A 21,576-nucleotide genomic window follows, 5' to 3' on the forward strand; every position below is an offset into this window, starting at 1 on the left:
TTTAGGCATAAATAACCAGTTAGTCCAAACCACTGCCCTATCTTTGCAGAAGATGAAGTACAGTAGCTTCAAGGAGAGACCATAAAGTTCTGAAACTTTTTCTAGCCTAAGTAATGGCAACTAGAAAAAGTGTCTTCAGTGACAGGTATTTAAGATCCACTTTTGCTGCAGGTTCACATAGGAGAAGAAGTTTTTTTTTTAGAAACAAATTCAAGTCCCAGGGAGAAAGAAACCAATACTTTATAAAGTGGTCTAGAAAGGAAGACTTCCCTTTAAAATGATTTGCACATATGCTGAGAAACCAAAGAAGAATGGTAAATGCAGAAATGTCAGATAGGTTAGCTTTGATGACAGAACAAGCTGTGCCTTGGTCAAACAAGTCAGCTAAAAATTGGAGCATGGAAGCAACTGGCGCCATCAGGTGGTCTACTACTTACTGTCTAGCAAATGATGAGAATTTGAACCATTTGTCTTTGTAAAATTTCTGGTGTAGGGTTTCTGTGAAGCTATAAGTAACTGGACCACTATAGGTGGGTAATTTGTGTTCACAGCCTTTACTTAAAGTGAAGAAACCATGAGGTTGGTCTGAGGGACTGGTTATTAATGTGACGCTTGCCAGTAAGATGTGACAGGAGCTTCAGATGAGGTTCTAAAAAAAGACGATTCCTTATCAAATAAGCAGAGGGAACCAGACTTGTGAAGGCCACACTGGAGCTATGAGTATTACTTTAGGTTTGCACAACTAGGCTTTCTGTATAAACTTTATTATGAGAGGCAGGGGGAAGCATAAAAGAAGACCTGTGGAAAAGGAAAACCCTGATCATCTCAGGGAGAGTGACCCTGAGGATGGATTAGGAAAATGAAGTTGCAGCATTTGATGTTGGGAGATGAAGGAAAAAGCTTACAGCAAGGCTTCCTAATGACAAAACATTTGTTTGTGGTAGACATACTTGGAGTCCACTCCAGCAAGGCTTCCTAATGACAAAACATTTGTTTGTGGTAGACATACGGACATACGTGGAGACCACTCATGATGCATCAGAAGGCATCTTCTTAGTTTGTCTGCATCAGGTGACTTGCCTGTTAGAAGGGTTGCATTCATGACTGTAGTGTCCAGGTGGCATCCTATAAATGTTAACCAGCTGTACTGCATTTAAGTTGGATTTCTGTATGTATATTGATATTGTTAAGGACAGGCATTGGTGGAGGAAGTATTACTTTGAGAAAGAACTCATTTAAGCACATTCATCCAAGTAGGAAAAATGTTGATACTCAGCATTCAAAGTGGAGCCATGCACTTTGTAAACAGCCTGAGGGCTGTGATGAGTCTGCAGGGCAAGACTCTGAACTGATAAGGACTAGCTCCCACTTGGAAGCATAAAAACCTCCTTGATGTCTTGGCCATCTTTATGTGTAGGTAAGCATGTTGAAGATCCAAAGAGCACATCTTATTTCTTTCCTGTAGACAAGGAAGTACTGACTGCACAAAGAACCCATCCAGAAAGTGATTTTCATTGCACACAGGTTCAGCTGACTGATGTCCAATGACAACCACCTGAGGTCCTTGGTTTTCTTAGGAATCAAGAAAAATCATGAATAAACCTGGATCCTTTCTGGTGGAACTTCCTGGATTGCTCTTTTTTTGTAGGTTTGCTACCTGTTATAATGATATCTTTTTTGATGAGGGGGGACATCTGGGAGTAAGGATAGCATGGGTGGAGATCAGGAAAAGGGTACTGAAGAGCTCTTGGATATAATTACTCTGACCCAATGGTCTTGCATTAGAAAACATGAACTGTGTTAGCTGTCAGAAGGAAAAGCCACAAGGTTCTTGAAGAAACTTTTATTTACCACAAATAAATAGACTGGTAAGCACAGAGTTGTTATTGTTACATGAACAAAATCACTTCTCTTTCTACTTATTGGTGGATAATAACAGTTTCTTCAAGAACCTTGTGGTTTCACCTTCTGGCAGCTAACGTAGTTTACGTTTCACATGTCTTGAGTTGGAGCCAGCCATTGTTGTGGTTTAAGTGAGATTTAACTCCTGACTGCCTCCAAAGGAAGGCAGTTGGACAGCCCTTCAAGATTTCTTATGCCTGCTCTCTGGAGCAGAACCATGGAACTCTTGGTTCCATGAACCACCTCTGCTACTAGAGCAGTATCCATTAAAAAACCTACCATATCCTCGGTGGGTTCCAATTCCTCACTTTTCATATTGGGCCTGCTGACATTTAAGAAAACAGTTGGTTCTTTGCACCCTTCTGATTCTATGTGAAGGACATCTGTGGAGCTAAGAATTTAATTTCAACAGCCATGAGGGTCTTGCCTTCCTGCTCACTCTTCAGCAATTACACCTTGTCTTTTTGGTTTGAAAATAGTGGACCTATCAAAGAGACTATTAGCAAAACAGCACTCAACTGATCTGCAAATCTGGACAATCTAAGCCAGGCCTGCCTTGTCATTATTTCTTTGGCCCATGTGTGGCATTATAAAGCAGTTTCATGGACAGCATTGCTATAGTGTTCACAGCCAACACCTGAGACTCCTTTTGTTTTTTGCTATCTTCTGATGGCAAATTCCTGAGGGATTTGAGGATCTTGTCAGCTAGCTCACTCACAAATCTAATCACATGCATCAAGTAATTCAATAAGCACATTGCAAAAAGTCTTGATGCATAAACATGCTTCTCTGAGAGGTACATCATTCTGGATTACATATCCAGGGGATGGATAGCCTGAGCTTCCTCTGGTGTATTCCACCTTTTGGAAGTTGAAACCATAGTAAAATCAGCAAGAAGTTTCTTGCTCCAAAGGGGCCTAACACTGGAAGCCCATAGCACTCTGTCGGGCTTTTGTGGAATAGGCACCTTCATCAAAGCTGAGGGTTGCATTGACGCTGGTGCTGGCATAGATCCATCACCCCTGATGACGTTCAAGGCCAAGACCTGGGCCAGAAGTGGAAAAGAGGATTTTGTCACCAAAGTATCAAATGCCAATAGAGTTGACATCAAGAAAAGTCCCAAGAGGATTAGGGTTAGCCTCAACAATGAAGATATGTCAGCACCTGTAGTCTTGAGCCTAGTGTGAATCAGCACCAAAGTAATATGTCCGAAGGCCACAGCTACTAATGGGTAGGCACTGTGCTGAAAGTCACTCTCGATGTTGATGAAAAAAGTGGAGTTTCAACTGCCAGTGATACTCCCAGTGCTGAGACTGGACTCTGGGTAGGTTTCAAAAAGACTGTCATCATTTTCTCTCAGTCCATTAGTTTTAAAAAGCAATGCACCAAATTGACATAGCTGAACCTGGACCTGGAATGTCTGTTTTTTTTAAACTTCCAATTCAATTGTAATAGTACACAGGTAGTGTATTTAGCCCAGTGTGTCTGTTGTCCTGCCTTCTATGTGGGCAAGACCAATAGAAGATTACAAGAACGCATATATGAACATCAATATGCCATCAGGAAAGGTAAAATGGAGAATGCTTTGGCTAAGCACGCCATGGAAAACCCGGGCCACAGTTTTCTATTTAGTGTCATTGACCAAGTTAGTCCGAATCCAAGGGGAGGACATACTACTCCCTTACATCTTGAAAGTAGAGAATTGTGGTGGCAACTCAAATTGGATGCATGTCACGTACCTGGCCTCAATGGTTTTTTGAGTCTGGCCTGTCTACTGATGTTAAAACGGCTCAATAGATGAATCGTATGGAAACCCCCTATTGTTTTTTAGGGAGTTTATTTTCATCCATCAAATGCTAGCTTTTACTCCTCCTCTTCCCTGTTTCACCTCAGTAGTTTCAGTTTGAGTTTAATACTGAGGTCCATGCCACCTTAGTACATTCATTTCATTAGTATTAATATATTAGGTTTGTAAGTATAGATTTTTATATATACAACCCTACATACATATTTAGCTTCTTTATATCTGAATGTGCAGTCCAGGGTATGTGCGGGGGATGTTGGTATAAGTATATATATTTTTTTATATTTTTTATTTTTTTAGTTCAAGTATTTTCACATTTTTATTTTTTCCCTTTACATCAACCGGTTATACTAGCATTCCTTTATAATACACTTGAGGATGTTATGAACATAGTTTAACTTATTTTGTCAGATTAACATCTTATTAGACTAGTATTGTATTCACTACCACCAATGATGTTTAGGTGGATGCTTACTAGATCAGTATAGACTAGTGGGGCGGCTAGGTGGTATCAGCCATATGGCTGAGAGTGTAATATAGATTTGATAGCTTAATTCATCTTTCCCCAGATCAGCATATTTTTTAGATTGGTACTGTATCCAGTACTATCAACGATGTTCATGCATACTAGATCAGTATAGACTAGTGGGGCGGTCAGAAGGCACCAACAACATGGTTGAGAGTGTTACACGGACTTGCCTTTTTCAGTAACATGACATTTCCCTGCCTCCATACCAGGGTAATTCTGACCGCCAGACATCCGAGCAGATTCGGAATCTGGTGGCTATTTGTCCTAGCCTTTTTTGCTTTTTACAGCTTCTTCAACTAGTATGAGAGGTTCATCCACTTGTGCATCATGTACGCTATTATACGGAGCAGGAAATAGAGCAAAGAGATGCATAAAAGGAGCATTACTGTTTTCTTCTCTGAAGCAGTCCTATAAAGACAGGTATCGAACATGCCCTGTGATTATATAATATTGTAGATCCTCGTCACAGATGATATAAAATCATGTTGCAACATATACTGTGGAGAGTGCATTAATGGTTTTCTATTGTGTTTTAGTTTCTTGAGTTTGTTAGGTTGTATGGGATATTGTCAACATCAGTGAGTGTATTATTGATTTCTAACTTTGTCGAGAGTGTTTTTTTATATGTTGTTCAGAACTTATATGTGTGCATACATATATTATCCCCTGGGGATCAGTCTATCGTGTTGGGATGTTTTTCATGTTTACCTAATACTTATTAAAACATATCTTTTGTATATCCATTATTTTTCATGTGCTGGGGCTTTAAATCCCATCGAGTTCCAGCATGTGACTAATTCCTCAATTAGTGAGTTATTTAAAACGTTTGATGGGAGCGAAGCACTGTTTTGCTAGTTTGGTGTTCTGAAGAAGTCGGACTGCGAGCCGACGAAAAGCATATGTTTTTAACGGCTTAAATAAACCCTCTATTTTTTATATATATTTTTACCGAGTTGGATTTTATATCTGGAGTGGAATTGAACTTTAGACTTTGGTGTATTTGTTGGTTTTTCATTGTGTTTCAAGTTTTCCTGGTTTGCCTGTTTGAATTGATAGGAAGCCCCCAATATAGGAGTCTTAGCCAGTGATGGGGAAAGTTCTCTGCCCTTCAGGCGTTTTCAGCTTTTCTTTCCTCTTTTCCAGATAAGGATCTTACTTAGCAAGAGTCTTCCTTTAGTAAGCCATTTAAAATTAACTTCTTATGCCTGTCAAAAGTGCCCTCTGGATGAAATTTTTATTAACACTGCATCCAGGCCCTAGGTATTCTGACTCCAGGCATACCACACAAATATATTGTGGATACTGGAATGGAATTTTACCTCAGTTCTTGTATTTTGTAAAGCCAGACATTTTTTTCCTTATCCACAATGACAAAAAAATCAACAACAGCAATAGAAACAACAAATCTACAGTGTAAGTATTTGCAAAAACACAGTAACAGTAGAAATGGTCAGCAGAAAGTAGTAATAATACTTTACAACTTAGCTAAAGGGCAGAAGAGGCATACATTATATAAAACAATGTAGAAAATAGACACTAGTTAATGACAATAAAATGGTATGCAAGTATTTTGATACAGCAAAGAAAGCAGTGAAGCTGGTAATGCAGGGGAGGAAAGGAAAAATCCCTTAGATAAAAAGCTGTGAGTGAGCAGAAAAGCAGAGGAGGGAAAGGGAAGGATTTTAAAATTTAACATTTTGGATTAGAAACTGTCAGTGAAGATTTAATAAACTATATTATGACTAAAAATATTGACTTATCTGTCATGAAAACAAGTTTTTATCCCAGAAACTGACTTAATTGCTTGAGTAGGGCAGCTCCAGCAGTTGATTTAGGAAAGCGGTAACAAGATCTGGAGAAAAGAAGTAATGCATTATGGGAAGAGGGGGAAGCTCATGCTTGTACAAGTGTGAACTACTGCCGAAAAAAGCCCACCCTGTGACGACCAGTTGTACAGTACACAGACTCAGTCAACTTGGATCTATAAGATTCAGCAGGCGAGATTAAAACGTTTGGGAAGGAAGATTACAATGGGAGGAAATTTTAAGGTCTCTTAATGTGTCAGAAGATTTATATCTACATGGAAATGTCTTCATATGTACTTTTACATTCCTAGTAGATCTTAGAGAATTGTCCCTCAAGTACAAGAAGAGATGCTGATTAGAAGGGAAGAAGACAGGAAACTGGGAACACATTCTCTGGGAATATGTGGAGTTAACTGACTTTAAGTACTCATTGCAAGATGTTCTGAGACAATTGTTGGGGGAGCATATTGCATTAACAAAGGAGATTATACTTCAGAGTTGGAGTTAGGTTTAGGAACACAGATGGACAGTAAGGACTTATTAAGTTTAATGTTGTTAACAGACAACAAAGCAATTACACCAAAGTGAAAATCAAAAATTTAAACCAGCAGTAAATGCAGTATTGACTATTCCATCAGACCCGTAACAATGTAGTTGATAACAGTGACATTTTCTAGATTCATTTTTCACACGTGCCGGTGTTGTCACCTAACCTTTTTCTTGGTAAGGGAATATCCGGAAATGACAGCAATTGCCTAGTAGTCTGGAAAACAATGTACAAACTCCAGTATTCTGTTTAGCAGCGCAACAGAATATCACAGTTTGTTACAACTGCAGATCAGACTTGTTTTCTTTTTTTAAAGAAAAACATTTGTAACGCATTAAGGATGGGTCCAAGCCTGGGGAAACAAGATGTCCTGCCTCTCACTGATGTGCCATTTTGTCACAAAATGGGTATTAAAGTAGGTGAAGTGTGGAGGAGGAGGAGAAGAGAGACAGGATTAGGGGTAATGCAAGAGTTGTGGCTTCTATCCAGTTTTTGCTACAGCAAAAGGTTGCAACCCTAATACACATAGAGACACACAAACATTCATGTTTAAGGTGCACTACATGTAATTATGCACTTTGAAAGGGATACACCAGGTGCATTTATGCATGTCATTTATATCATATGAAGATAAAAATCAGTGGAAGAAATTACAGCTTTCTGTCTTACTTCATTTTCTTTGACACCGTTCTCCCTTGTCTGTTTCTTCCATAACCAAGCTGATTTTCTTCTACTAAAGTACCACTTCCATCTTCATGTGTCTCTTCCATTGCATGTAAACACTGATCTCGCAGCTCAGCAGCCATTCAGTCCAGACCCAAATGTGTGGTGCTAACAAAATAATTCCTGTTGGTGCTGTGCAGCTAATAGTTTCTGCTGTGTCAGCCAAGAATGCTTCAGTAACTGACACAGTGCTCTGACTAGGTTCTTATCTTTAGTATGTACTTGGAAAGTTGTATTGAACAACTTCTGCTGTAATAATCCCTTCTTAAATAGTGGATGAAACGTAAATTCACACCCTAATGGATAAAGAATGTTCAACAGGGTATTAATCTACAGATATTGCACTTCATGGCAGCATATTAAGCTGTTGTGAAGTATGGACTGAAAGTAAGCAAATGACTGCCATTTCTTATCTTCACAAACCTTGGCTTTCCTCTTCAGTGAGTGAAAAAATAAATAAATACATATAAAAGCAAAATGTCTCTAATGGGAAGCGTCCATGTACGTGGGTGTGCGTTTGTAATAGATACAGAAGGGGAGTGAGTGAGTGAGTGAGTGAGTGAGTGAGTGAGTGAGTGAGTGAGTGAGTGAGTGAGTGAGTGAGTGAGTGACTGAGTGAGTGAGTGAGATGCTGACTGCTTACTTCTCAGCTTCATTGTTCATGCATATACAGGAAAAAACACTAAAATCGGGGACAATCCTTAAATATAATCACAATTCAGTTAACTAAGTAGAGCAAGAGGTTTTTCCACCATCATGCATTTTCTGAGCAATAAGAAGTGTTTGGTCTCATTAACTGACAGCCATCTTCAGCTGTTTACCAGAAAATCAAACATTTTTGATTGGCAGAGAAAAATTAGAGACAGTTAAGAGGCATGGGGTTGCAATACCTTTCATGTTTTTTTTTTTTTATTATTCATTTGATCACAATAAGACATCTAAAGTGTACTCAGTCAAGAAAATAATCTTTAACCATTAGGCACATTTTGTGGGTATGTGCATATGTGTGTGTGTTTGTGTTCATATGTATGCACACACACACACATATATATATATATATATATATATTACTACGTTTGGTCGAAAACACATTTGGTCGAAATTCAGAGAGCTGAGCACACTTGGCTGAAAGCTCACTTCACTGAAAACTCATTTGGTCGAAACTCATTTAGTTGAAAGTTATATATGGCCCCTTCCTCACTGAGGTGTGATCCAGGAGTTAGAATATAAAGTGAGGGGAGGTGTGGGGGGTTCAGTCCCCCTCATTGGAGGGTGTGGGGGGGTTGCCCCCACCTATTCTAAATGTTTTAAACCATAGGCATAGATATTGACAACTGCAATGAACAAGTCTTTCCACAAGACAATATCTACTCAAACTATGTGGGGGGCTGCACCCCCTCCCCCATTTTATATTCTAACTCCAGGATCACACTTCAGTGGAGAAGGGGCCATATATAACTTTTGACGAAATGAGTTTCGACCAAATGAGTTTTCAGTGAAGTGAGCTTTCAGTAAAGTGTGCTCACCCAATGTACTTTAAACCAAATGTGTTTTCGACCAAATGTAGTTGACCCATATATATATATATATATATATATATATATATATATATATATATATATATATACACACACACACATACACACACACACACACACAATAAATACTTAACACATCTTACATTTTAGATGTAAAATGCATAAGCTACAACAAGTTTGAAACTTTATTTACATTAAAATTACAAATAATGTATATAAAAATTAACAGCACATTATCTAAGTGGAATAATGCCTTCCAAAGTCAGCATTATGAGGTAAACAGAGGACCTTCCAGGGGTGGTGTTGTATTGGGCCTCACAACACCCTTTGGTGGTCCATTATTTCCTTGATAACTTCCACCCTGTAAGGCATTTTTGTAATTCAAGGTCCCATTAGGCTCCTCCTTTTTACAGCATGTAACACCAATTTAAAGGAGCTCTCTGATAAGTATAAAAATGTTTCTCATTTAACGCATCCTATCTTCTCTTAAGACTGACTTCACTGAACTGGGTTAAGCACAGTAATTAAATATATTCAGATTTCAACCTGTGTAAAGTCGTCCATATAAAATATTTCTCAAGTAAGAAGAAATTTTATTTACAGGCCTTTGAGGTATAACTTGGCATAGAACACTTGATTTTGGTTGAATATATGCATACACTAGAAAATAGAATTACTGGCAGTAACTAGGCAAAGCAGTCACTAGGACCATAAGGGTACCAGACCTTTGAGACCCATAGAGAAAAATGGATAGTCCTAAAACATCCTTATGAAAAGCACACTAATAGTAATGTTATTCTTCACCCAACTTTATCCTAGATGGCCATACAGGTAACTCCTGGTGTAAATCAATGGATCCCCAGTCATTCATCTAAGTTTTGTTTGAAGGTAGCCATAGTGCTCCTCTGCTTGATATAAAGGGATATTTTGTTCCGTGAATCTATTTAGTTTATAACCTGATCCCCATTACGTTTTATTAATTTTTTGGTGTAAATTAAGGTCCTTTACATGGATGCTGGATATGCCACTTATGAATGTTGCGTAAAAAACAAAAAGCACACACTCTGCCAAAGGTTGCTCACAACACACAATAGATTCCAAATAACAAGTCAAAATGTGAGCACACCAACCAAGATGAGCAGAGACAAATAAAGCTTTATCTTCCAAAACTTGATTTTTAATGGTTTTATTGTAGAAGGATGAGCGCTTTCACGGGGCTACCGCTTCTTCAGATCCAAATAAAACTAACAGGCAATATATACAAATTAAAATCACATGTTACTAAAATTAGCAAATCAGAATCAATGTATCTTAATTAATGCTGGCTTCAATGGAACACTTGCATTCAGGCCCGGATCTCTGTGGGCTTGTAGTGCTATTATCCATTTTAATTCTAAATTATCTAAATAATTATTCACATCCTGAAGAAATTCTTTTATATATTATTTGGGTCAGATAGATGAATTTCCTAACTGTGGTAGAAACATGGTGTTCAAATAACAGCTAATTATCTGCATATGTGCCAAGGTCTCTTATAAAAGTGTCAGTGTGCTAATGAGTATTATTAATATGACAGGAATTGTGTTTACCTTGCTTTCTAAACATTATCATACTACATTTTTTTTGTATACAGTTTTAGACTTTTTTTTTTCAAACACCAGGTGTGGTGTAATGGGGTGTAGTCTAACCCCCTGCTAGAGTATTTTGGTATCAGAGAAGGATCAAATAACAGTACCCAGCATGCAATTATCAGCAAACTTGAATAGCCATACTCTTGGGGTATTAGCCTATTTGTCAACAAAACAGATACCAAAGAGGAGAGGTCCCAGCACTGAACCCTTTGGGACAGTCCTAGTTAAAGTTTTATGTTCTGAGAGGATACCCATAACATTTACAATACGAATTCTATCAGGCAGCCAATTAACAATCCAACAAACAATGGAGAGATTACACAGAAATGTACTAATTTGTCTATAATACAAGTGTGAAAACCAAACAAATAGTGCCTTCCAAGCCAACTCCTGGTAAGGGAAACCACTTAAAAGACCTCTGTAAAACACCTCACAGGTATAAAAACGTACGGCTTACAGGAAAAAAACAGCAGCATCCATGCTGAAGTACTACATTCTCCAAAAGAATACAGTGATGTAACGATCCTTTGCAGTATCACACAACAGAAAGATGGTTACAAATGAAAAGTAGGACTCTGAAAGCTAATTCTTGTCTGACGCTATCTCTTTATTTGTAAATATTACTTTACAGGCAGAGTGATGGATATATAACTGCCATGGTCATAAAAATTGATTTTATGTAGGGTCATTAATACAGGAGTTATCCATATTTCTGGAACAAACTCAGTGGCCACACTACAGGTGAAAAGACTGAGAAGGGATTCTATTTAATTTGTACTCAACACTGATGAGGATGGATCCTGGAATGCTGGGCCTCATAAAGATGTTAATTTTAGATTTTGACAGGGATTCTAGGACTTGTTCTACACTGATTTTGTGAGGTAGCATAGTGGACAGTATGAATAAGTAGGAGGGACAACAGTATTGAACTGAGTACAATTCAAACTAAATCTGCCTGCCAAGAAGTCCACTGTGTCCTATAGATTAGGAAAAAGTGTTGCTATTGTGGATGAGTTTGATGCATTATTAGATGCTGTTTCTAGGTTTTGTAGCACAGTTGAAGACAGATTTGTAATTATCTTTAGTATCTGTGGCTACTTAGTTTGTAGTTTGCTTTCTGTTTCATACAAGCTTAGAAAGTTGCTAAAATAACAGGATTCGTGTTAACATGCATTTTCTGAAGAATATGAAGTCTGAAACTCTAATCTGTATCATCATTTAATTACTTCAAACCTCAGTAATTTGCCAGAAAACCACATTTTACAAAAACAGATAAAAAATATTAGGCAAAAATCTGGACATGTTCTGTACAATATTTTAACTAAATGAGTCTTTTCATTTGGATACCATCATACATAGCATCTCAAAATAAAGAAAATGACAACATATATTTAGAGTCATTTATTTGCAAATGTACAAAATATTTGTATGCTGACTCTGTGTGGGTAAACATTTGGCAGTGAAAAACATATATTTAAACACATTTATTTGCAAATGTACAAAAATATTGTATGCTGGTTATATCTATGGGTAAACATTTGGAAATGAAAAACAACATGGCACTAATAAACAATTTCAGAAGTATCTGGTGGATGATAGTATCCCATGTGGAATTTTTCAACTGATTATGTCTTTATAAACTTTAAGATGGTAAAAATGTTCAAACTCATCAGCTGTTGTGAAGTGTATAAAATTTGTACAACGTATTTACAGATATTCAGTAAGCTAAAAACATTCAGTGAAAAAAAGTTTGTCAGTCCAGCCATGATTTGTATATTCATGCTGTTGGCAAAGTGTAATAACAACTACTGTCATAAAAATATATATTTCTCAAAATTGTAGTCCAAAGCATCATCAGTAATTCAATGTTTTAAATGTAATCAACTGCTAGTATTTCAACTTCTGTTTCAGCTTTTAAAATGATCCAAGATCACATTCTAATGGGCAGAAAAGTTCTAAACATCTGCTGATCTAAGTTAAGTTTTAAAGAAAAAGCTGCATTTTTAAGATGAATGAAACATCTGTATGTAATCAGCATTTCATTAGTATGCAAATGCATCGTCATTAGTGAAGTTAAAAAGAGAATAGAAAACATGCTTTAATTTTAGTTTGAGGAAGGCCATCGAGTGCTGACACAAACCTTTTGTAGGTTCACATTCTGTTTGATCCTACCTCAAGCCATGGAAATCCTGACATAAAACAAAAGGCACATTTAAACAATAAGGCATTATAAAGGCCATGGGTTACTGCTAGATTTAATTCTGCATAGTGTTACATGACATAAGGCACAGCAGACCTGATATTTCAGGAGACAAGGGCTCTTTCCCAGTTTACCTAGGATGGTGACCATTACATTGTAGCTGTATAGTGAAATCATATGTAAAATAGGTAAGCTCCTGTACAAAAAAAGTATACAAGAAGTAAGGAAATATTATTGCGTACCTTGAGACACACTGCTTGTGTCATAAAAATCTGATCTAATCTACCCAGTACATAGTCCAGAGTTTTCTAATTATTATTGTGGTAGATTGCAACCCAGATAACCGAGTTCAACTAGCACTTGCATGCTGAATGGTCAAGGGTCTGAGAGGGTGGGAGAGGACAGCTGGTGCCATCGCACCCAGCCTTGTGGCAGTGAGTGGTGGTTCTGGTTGTCCATTTGTCAGGTGTAAGTGGAGGCTTACAGTCAACGATTACAGAACTTGGTCCAGCTAAGCCAATAAGAGTAGCCCTTTGTAGCATTTGAGTGGAAGCATGCATGCATTGGGGAAAGGCTTAACATGGCCTTCCTCAGTGAAATGGGTGCTGACATCAACTACCGGGGAGGCATTAGGGTCATAAGGAGAAAGGTCATGTAATTTCTTTGTTTAGTATTAACTCTGATCCTTACTACTTCAAAACTGAGCATCTCACATCACGAAAGCCAAAATCTGCCTATTATTAGAAACACAAATCATGTTGCTCATTGACTGCCTACATCAAAAGTCTGATCATCTAATACAAAGAATCATACCACTAGACAGTTTTTAATTTTTCTGGACTCTTGCCAGGTGTACCCTCCATATTGTTAGTACCTATATACTGGGACTGCCTACATTAAGAAAATATGTGAACTGTGATACAGCTGGCTATGTATTTAGGGATAAAATGATTTTGCCTGCATCTTTTTACTATATAAGGAATTCCATTTGCGGCATTGTATTAGTTTAAAATGCATGAATGAACCTTGGGATTTTCATCCCTTTTATCCTGATAGAGCTAGTAAGTGATGTCATATAGTCTTTCTGAATCCTGAATAAATAGAATATTTTAAATGAAGGATTTTGGTTTCAGCAGTTTCAGGGGTATACTTTCAGTCACAATCATAGGATTAAAGTATTCATAACAAGTTCCTAACTTGGACCTAGTCAAATCTGTTCTTATCACAGACATATTAGCAAAGCAAGAAGTCTGTCAGACATATTTGAAAAAGAATATGTATATTTTGATGTTTTTTAAAATACATTCATGCTTCATATTTTGAAAAAAAAAAATTTCCACATTCTGAATATATTTTTACTTATTCTATGAATCACTCACTGCTTGAGAAGGTGACTTTATATATTTAACTTTTAGTTTACTTTACTAGCAGAAGTTTGCCCTAACATTAGAGCATTGTAGAATTTTCAGGCTGAATGCATCATCTCCCATAAGAGATTAAGTATTTCAAACTACAGCTTTTATGTGCTTGCTTATCTGGAGAAGCCTAGTTAAAATGTGTTGAGAATGGAGTGCCAATCTAAACTTTAAAACAGTGATCAGCAAATTCTATGAATGCTATTTTAAGCAAGCAGTTTTTTTCTACTCTTCTTGGATATGTGACACAGCTGACTCTCTGCGAGTGAATATAGTTTTACCAGATCTTTATGTATTACCAAAGACTGTTATCTTTCATTGTTAATTATTTTGTACCCAGCACTGCAATTATCACTGTTTCTGACATTGAAAACTGAATTGCAAAAAGAAAAAAAACTCATTTGGGACATCCATTAAGGCACTCTAAGGTGTGGGCTTTTGGGAGTCTCATGTGAAGTTGTTATGAGGAAAGCTGCCCAAGAAGTGGATAAATCCCTGCTACACTGAACAATCTGGTCAACCTTAGTACTGCTGTAAATGGATTCATATTTAAAGCCTGTTTTATTACTTTATAAATAACATTTCTTAGCCATACGATTTTGGGAAATGACCTTGGTCATGCAAAATCTTTAACCATTTCAGTTACAGGATTTCACAGCATCACAGTAAATGAGAAAATTGTCAACAATAGCCTTCTGGCATTAGATCTAGCAGTAGAGTAAGTCAAGTTCATCTTGTCTCAAACGGCAGGTCAGGAGCTAATAACCTGCATGTCAGCAGCAAGACCACACAAACATTGGTACGACCATATAATGTAAAGTATCATAGGGTGTAAATGCCCATCTACACTGAAGAAACAAGCATCTGTGTTTCATGTAGTTGCATCTTGTGGCAAAACACACCTCAGAATATCTGCTTCTGTATTTCACGTTGCCTGCAGCCCTTCCCAGCTAGACTGCTGCTGGTTTCATGACAGCTTCAGCAAGCACTACTTATGTGTATGATTAAATTTGTGGGTAGTGCTAGATTTACATAAGTTGATATCCACCATATGTGATAGAAAGCTGGTACTGCAGAATGCTGAGGGATCCTGGCAGCAACTAAAGAAACAAGATGAAAAATGAAACTGCAAACATATTCTACTAGTGCCTTGTGCATTTTTAAAAAACAGAAGACAGGAATAAAACCTTTAGCATAATTTCAAAAGTTTGAATTTTATTTCTTTTCAATTGGCAGTGTAATTACAGAATTTCCAAATGGAATTTAAACTAGGAATTAGCAGTTTACAGCTGAGTTGTGCTTTGGAGTAGAATTATCCAGCCACAGGAAAGTGATTTGATGGCTGTCTTATGGGGAAACTAACCCAACTATGTAAAGTAAAATAATATTTTTATCTATTGTGTTGGTTGACCGTTTAGCTAGGCTTTTCCTGGGAACCTCATCAGCCATGACCCGGCTGCAGAAGCAAGACAATCCGACCTGTAAATGTAGCCATACATTATTTCCTTTTGACACAGTGAAACTGGTTTTAGGAATGTTAGAATGACAACTAATGGGTAAAGATGCATCTGAAATATATAGGCAACCGTCCTCCTGCAAGTCCGCATGTTGTAGGGAGGGGAGATGGGGGCTCCGCTGATCTTTTTTAGTTTAGTAAAAATAAAAAGTGAGGGCAATTCAAAGACTACCACAGAACAAACACGTGGCTGTTTACTAATTTCACTGTGACTGACAACCTATAAAAGGCTCAGACTTTTTTTATGAAAATGATTCTTCACTTGCAGCTGCACACTCTTTTCTTTTATTTCTGTTTGGATGTTAATGAAAAATATCTGGCCCCACTCGAGGTCAACATGCTAAAAGGCATTCACTTTTTGTAGCTAGTCCAATAAACATATGCTGTAATGTTTTACAAGTGATTTTTTTTTTAGCAGTGAAGGCAGTGGAAGCATTCGACTTCTTTGAAATTCCTACACTTTGACCACTGAAGCTGCCCTTTTGAATAAGGCGAAGTAGAATGCGCACCTATGTTTTATTAAACATCATTTTAAAATTGAAACAACTTGAATGGATTTTGCAAATGCCAGCAAATGTTTTTTCAAAACAGTAAAAAAAAAACTCCCTCTATAAACTGCTATGTACATTTGTGCCTTCCTGAGGGACTTCAATGCTTGTTAAATTATAATGACAAAAACCTCTGCACTAACCCAGCAGTCATGAGTTTCCAAGTCATATACATATACATATAATAAAGCCATTTAATATAAACAAGTCTCTAAAAGCAATTTACATATACGGTATTGTATAAAAAACATTTTACTTGTAGAGCAGTCTAAATAGAATATTCGAACTCTATAAAAATTAAAACTTTTTAAATTACACATTATACACTTTTTCATGCTTTCTTTGGTTTATCAGTTCAAAATTTCTGCCTAAAAAAATAAGAAAAACATATCAAAAAGGAAGGGTGATCCCTCTGTCCCATGCAGTCAAACATGTTTTAATCAATGGTTATTAAACAAGAACTCATATGAACTATTACTAGGGAGAAAATTAATGCCTCTTTATGCAGTGGGGAATGGAACACACTAAAATATTTAAAGTATAACAACAGTGCCCTGAAATCTGCATCTTTTGCTAACACATATATCAGAATCTACTGTAAATTACTTTTAGCATGCAGACAGCTGTGTACATTACTTAATTTAGTAAAACATCTGATCTTGTTTGCTGAATTCACCATACTCTAGAAGTCAAGCAAAGTCCAAAAGAATTGCACTTTGTTTCAAAAAACATCAAAGGCAAGTACTAACATATACTGCAGTTACTGGCTCTTGCAAATCAATCGAATGCAAAGGATTCTGGGTCTGTAGTTTTAGAAAACGTGGGCCTAGGCTAAGTACAGGAGCCACGTGACATGATACAAATAGGTATGAGAGCATAATAAAGGATGCAGTGAGACAAAAAGGCAGTATCAGACCTGCCTTAGCCTTTCAAAGTTTATATTCTCAGCCTAATAATCACCATGTATTGCAGTAAGCCAAAAAACTTCAACATTTACAAACCTGTATAAAAGTTTACAAATCAGTCATTATGTTACACAGTCCTTCTATTTGACCTTACATCCCATATCTGTTACTAGAAATGCTAAACTAATTTCTAAAGTAATCCGTGGGACTGCTAGCACATAACTTTTGTTTTGATCTTTCATTCGGCACGTTACTGTCTGCTGTACTGTTTTGTCAAAGCTTTAAACTGAGAGAATGTGGCTAATACAAAACATCTACCATCTATAGGGAACCAGAGTTATTTTTCTTATGAAAAATTAAACTGGCAGAACAATAATAAGACAGTGACAATATTTCCTCATTGCTTAAAGTCATTTAAAACTGTTTTTTGTGTGTATTTAAACCACAACACCTGGTACTTATTTTCCTCTAAAGCTCATCATTGAAAGCAATTTTATTTATTTATTTATTTTTGAAACATGACGATCACAGCTTTTATTAAAAAAAAAGTTCTGATTATGTTATGTAAACAGAGAACTAAAAAGCAAATTGCTCTACCCTTAAAACCCTGACTGACATTTTTGATGTAAGTACAGATATGTGTTCTATTAAATTTTAGGAGATTCTTCTTTGAGTTCCTTAACATTTACAGTATGTTTAATTCTATAATTAGAGGCATCCTTCATCTAACAAATTCCAAAATTAAACATTATGAAAAAATAAAGGACATAAAATGAAATAAATTACCATAACAATCAATCCCTGTTGTCTGTTTCCATCCAGTTCAACCTGTGGGTTATTGAATCTGACTCAGGTCTGAGACTGCCCATTCCAAAAGACTTCAGCCCCCAAGCTCCATCTCGTCTACCAACAGTACCTTGCTCTCTATACAGTTACCTCATATTGAGTTTGCCTCCTACAAAAAATTTCAACTGTTAACTCTTAAGACTATAAACCAAAGACCCCAAAATAAGAACAGGGAGAGAGAGAAGCCTCAACAACTCACTCATCCAATGTCCAGAAAAAAAAAACATGCAAGAGAGGGGAAGGAGGGAGAGATGGTTGAACCAGATGGAAACAGACAACACAGAATTATTGTTATGGTAAGTACATAACTTTTGTTCCTGATGTTGCCTTTTCCATCCAGGTTGAACTTGGGGAACAGAGTCCCTAGCCATGTTTCACCCCATGGAAGTCCTACTAGAGCACATTCTGTGATACAGTGGAACAAACGGGGGCTCTAGATCTCAAATGAATATTCAGCTTGTAGTGGGACACTTAGGTGTGATAGCCCACTCTCAAGAAAAAAAGCAGTGGAGGTAGCAATAACTCTAATACAGTGACCCTTCAATCTGCATGGTAAAGCTTTTCTTTTCATGCTATAGCCTAATGAATGCAATTACAAAACCACTTAGCTATGGCAGATTTATATGTTGGCTTTCCAAATGGGCCTTTGAAAAGAAACAAATAGCTGGTTAGACTTCCTGAAGGACTTGGCTCTATCTAAATAAAGCCTCAGCCACCTGTAAACATCAAGATAATTCAAAAATATTCTCCTTTGTTTGAAAAATTGGGAAAACATCGGCAAATGAATGAAAAGGTTCAAGCCAAGTGACAACACCAACTTAGGGAAAAAAGTAGGATCTGTTCTGAGAGAAGCCCTGTGTTTGTGAAAGATCAGATATGGAGGCACTGAGGATAAGGCCTGCAATTGTGACACACACCTGGCTGAAGTAACAGCCACTAGGAAGAAAGTCCTCCAAGACAACAACTTCAAAGACACTGCATCTGAAGGCCAAAATGAGGTAAAGCAAGAATGTAAAGCACAAAAGGTAAATGCCAAGGAGGAACAGGGTCTCGGATAGGGGGTCACAATAAGAACATTCCTCTGAGAAAGGTCTTGGAAATCTTCAGTGCTGCCACAGGCATATTATCTCTGCAAATGTGAAAGTTGGAAATAGCAGCTAACTGCATTTTAATAGTGAACTATATGACAAATAAAACAGCTCAGCAAGAAAATCAAGAATAGCCTCCAAACTTGATAAAAATGGATCCAAACCTTAAGAAGAAGTCCAAAAATGAAGTTTTTCCACTGGCTTCTCAGAAGAGATAAAAATGTGAATCGCTCTCTCTAAAAGCTTGGGATCTCTGGCTATCAAGAAAATTGGAGAAACCATGCAGTTAATTTGAGAGTCTGGAGGTTGGGCAGATCCAAGCCTGTAGGGTGAGAGATCCTATCCAGAAAGAGATCCAGCACCCAAGGAGGGTACTACAGAAATGGACACAGAAAGGGAAACCACCCCTGATGGGGCCAAAAGGGAGCAATGAGGATCACATTTTCTCTGCAATGGGCAGCTTAATGAAGAAACTTTATCAGATGAGTGGGGGTTAAACATACAGGAGACCCAGGGGCCAAGTGTACAGGGCAGTGTCCCTAGGTGACAGTCCCTTTGGAGGAACTAAGGTGTAACAGCTGTTACATTTGGTGTTGAGTGGGGAAGCAAACAGGTCATAACATGGAGTGCCCTAATGCCAGATGATCTGAGCCACTACTCTTGAATTTAGGGGTCACTTGTGAGGAAGAAGAATGTTCCTGCTCAGACTGTCCACTAAAATGCTAAAGTTTCCCAGGATGCGCATAGCTACCAGAAACCATTAAGATGAAATCACCCAATGCCAAACCCTCATGGCCTCCCAAGAAAGAGGATAGGACCAGGTTACCCCTCTTTCTTCAGATACCAAACCACTGACATATTGTCAAACTGCAATGAAATCACACCCTTAGGGAAGAAGTCCTGAAAATCCTGCAGTGCAAGGAGGACTGCTCTCATCACTAAGACATTGTGAATACTTGCCTCGAATGTAGACTATGTCCCTTGGACTGTCTTCCCTTTGAAGTGCTCCCCATCCAATAATGGAGGCACTGTGAAGACCATGCCCTGTGGGGGAGGAAGAACAAATGGCATCCTGGCTGACACTAGGGGAGACTTTAACTACTGCTTGATTTGACATTGACAGATTTCTGTCAAAATGATGGGAAAATCCATGGAATGAGTCAAGTAGGACCACTGCATCGCTAGTGTCCATAGCAGTATCCTCAAATGATACGTCACCAGGGGAACTAAGCAAATTGCTTCAGCCATGTGACCTAAGAGTATGAGAACCATGGAAGCCGAATGTTTCCTGTGAGACAGTAGGAGACTGACATGAGTGCACTCTGTGTGCTGGAAGTCTTGCAATATGGAATACTATATTTAAGGACAACCTATGAATACAACTGTCTGAACTGACTGATGGTCAAAAAGACACAATTGGAATAAGTAATCCCTGTGCCTGACTAAAGATGCCCCCCCTCATGGAGGCAGTGATAAATAAATCATCCAGGAAAGGAAAAACCTGGAAACCCTGCAGTTTGAGTCAGGCTATCATAACTGCCATGTACTTGGTGAATACCCTGGGAGTGGTGGTAAGACCAAAGGGCAGCAATCTGAACTGGTACTCATTGGCTCACAGCCTGAAGTGCAAATATCTCCTGGACTGCCTTGCTATCTTTATATGGTGGTAGACATCCTTTAGACTGATTGATCACATCCAATTATCCTTCCTCAAAAGAGGTAGTATGAACTGCACCATGACGATTCAGGACATGGTCTGTTTTACAAAGTGATTCAACTTGTTTAGATCAAAAATTGGTCTGAGGTCCTTTTGCATATCTGGAACCAAAAAGAACCTGTAATAAATGATACATGTGCTCTAAAGCATGCAGAATAAAAGGATACACCAAGCAGAGCTCGATCTCTAGCTGCTATCCTGGAAGGTGGTAAACAAGATCTGGCAAGGTACTATGGGTAGAAGATGTGGAGATTTGGGCCTAACGTTTTTTGGAATGGACGATCTCAGATCTGATAACCCATAGGATAAACCCAGATGGAAAGGACAATATTGGATCATATAATATTTCTGTGCTGTCCTTGCACGTACGTCAGAGGTGCACTGCAGAATTTTAAGGGCAGAAGCAAACTCTTTGGTTCAATGTTTGCTTATATAGAAAAAAAACTGAGATATTTATTTTGTCCCAAAGACTTATTAAGAAACAACTTTAGAAGATAATAGGTACCACTTGCTACTCTGCAGTACCACACTCAAGCTTTGAAAAACACCATAAGAAACCATTTTAAAACAAAGACAAACAAGGTAAGATGGCTTTGGAAATTAAAATATAAATGTATCTCTCTCTCGGATTGTGTAACCAAAGGTACAGAGCCAGTTCTTTATTTTATTGTACTACAGGGGCCAGATAAGTAAAACAACAACAGGACACTGTCATTCAGAAGAAGGCAAGTAAAATCTTACAGTGCCCAAATTACAGACCAAGTAAAGCTAGGAAGAGGAGGAGGACTGTTTTTTTTTTCCTTTTGATAGGATGACATAACTTAGACACATGATGTAACTGTTAGTCATTTATCAACTATGT

Source organism: Protopterus annectens, chromosome 9.part0 (genome assembly GCF_019279795.1).
Source record: "Protopterus annectens isolate FY-2018-M chromosome 9.part0, PAN1.0, whole genome shotgun sequence".
In the NCBI taxonomy this organism is placed as follows: Eukaryota; Metazoa; Chordata; order Ceratodontiformes; family Protopteridae; genus Protopterus; species Protopterus annectens.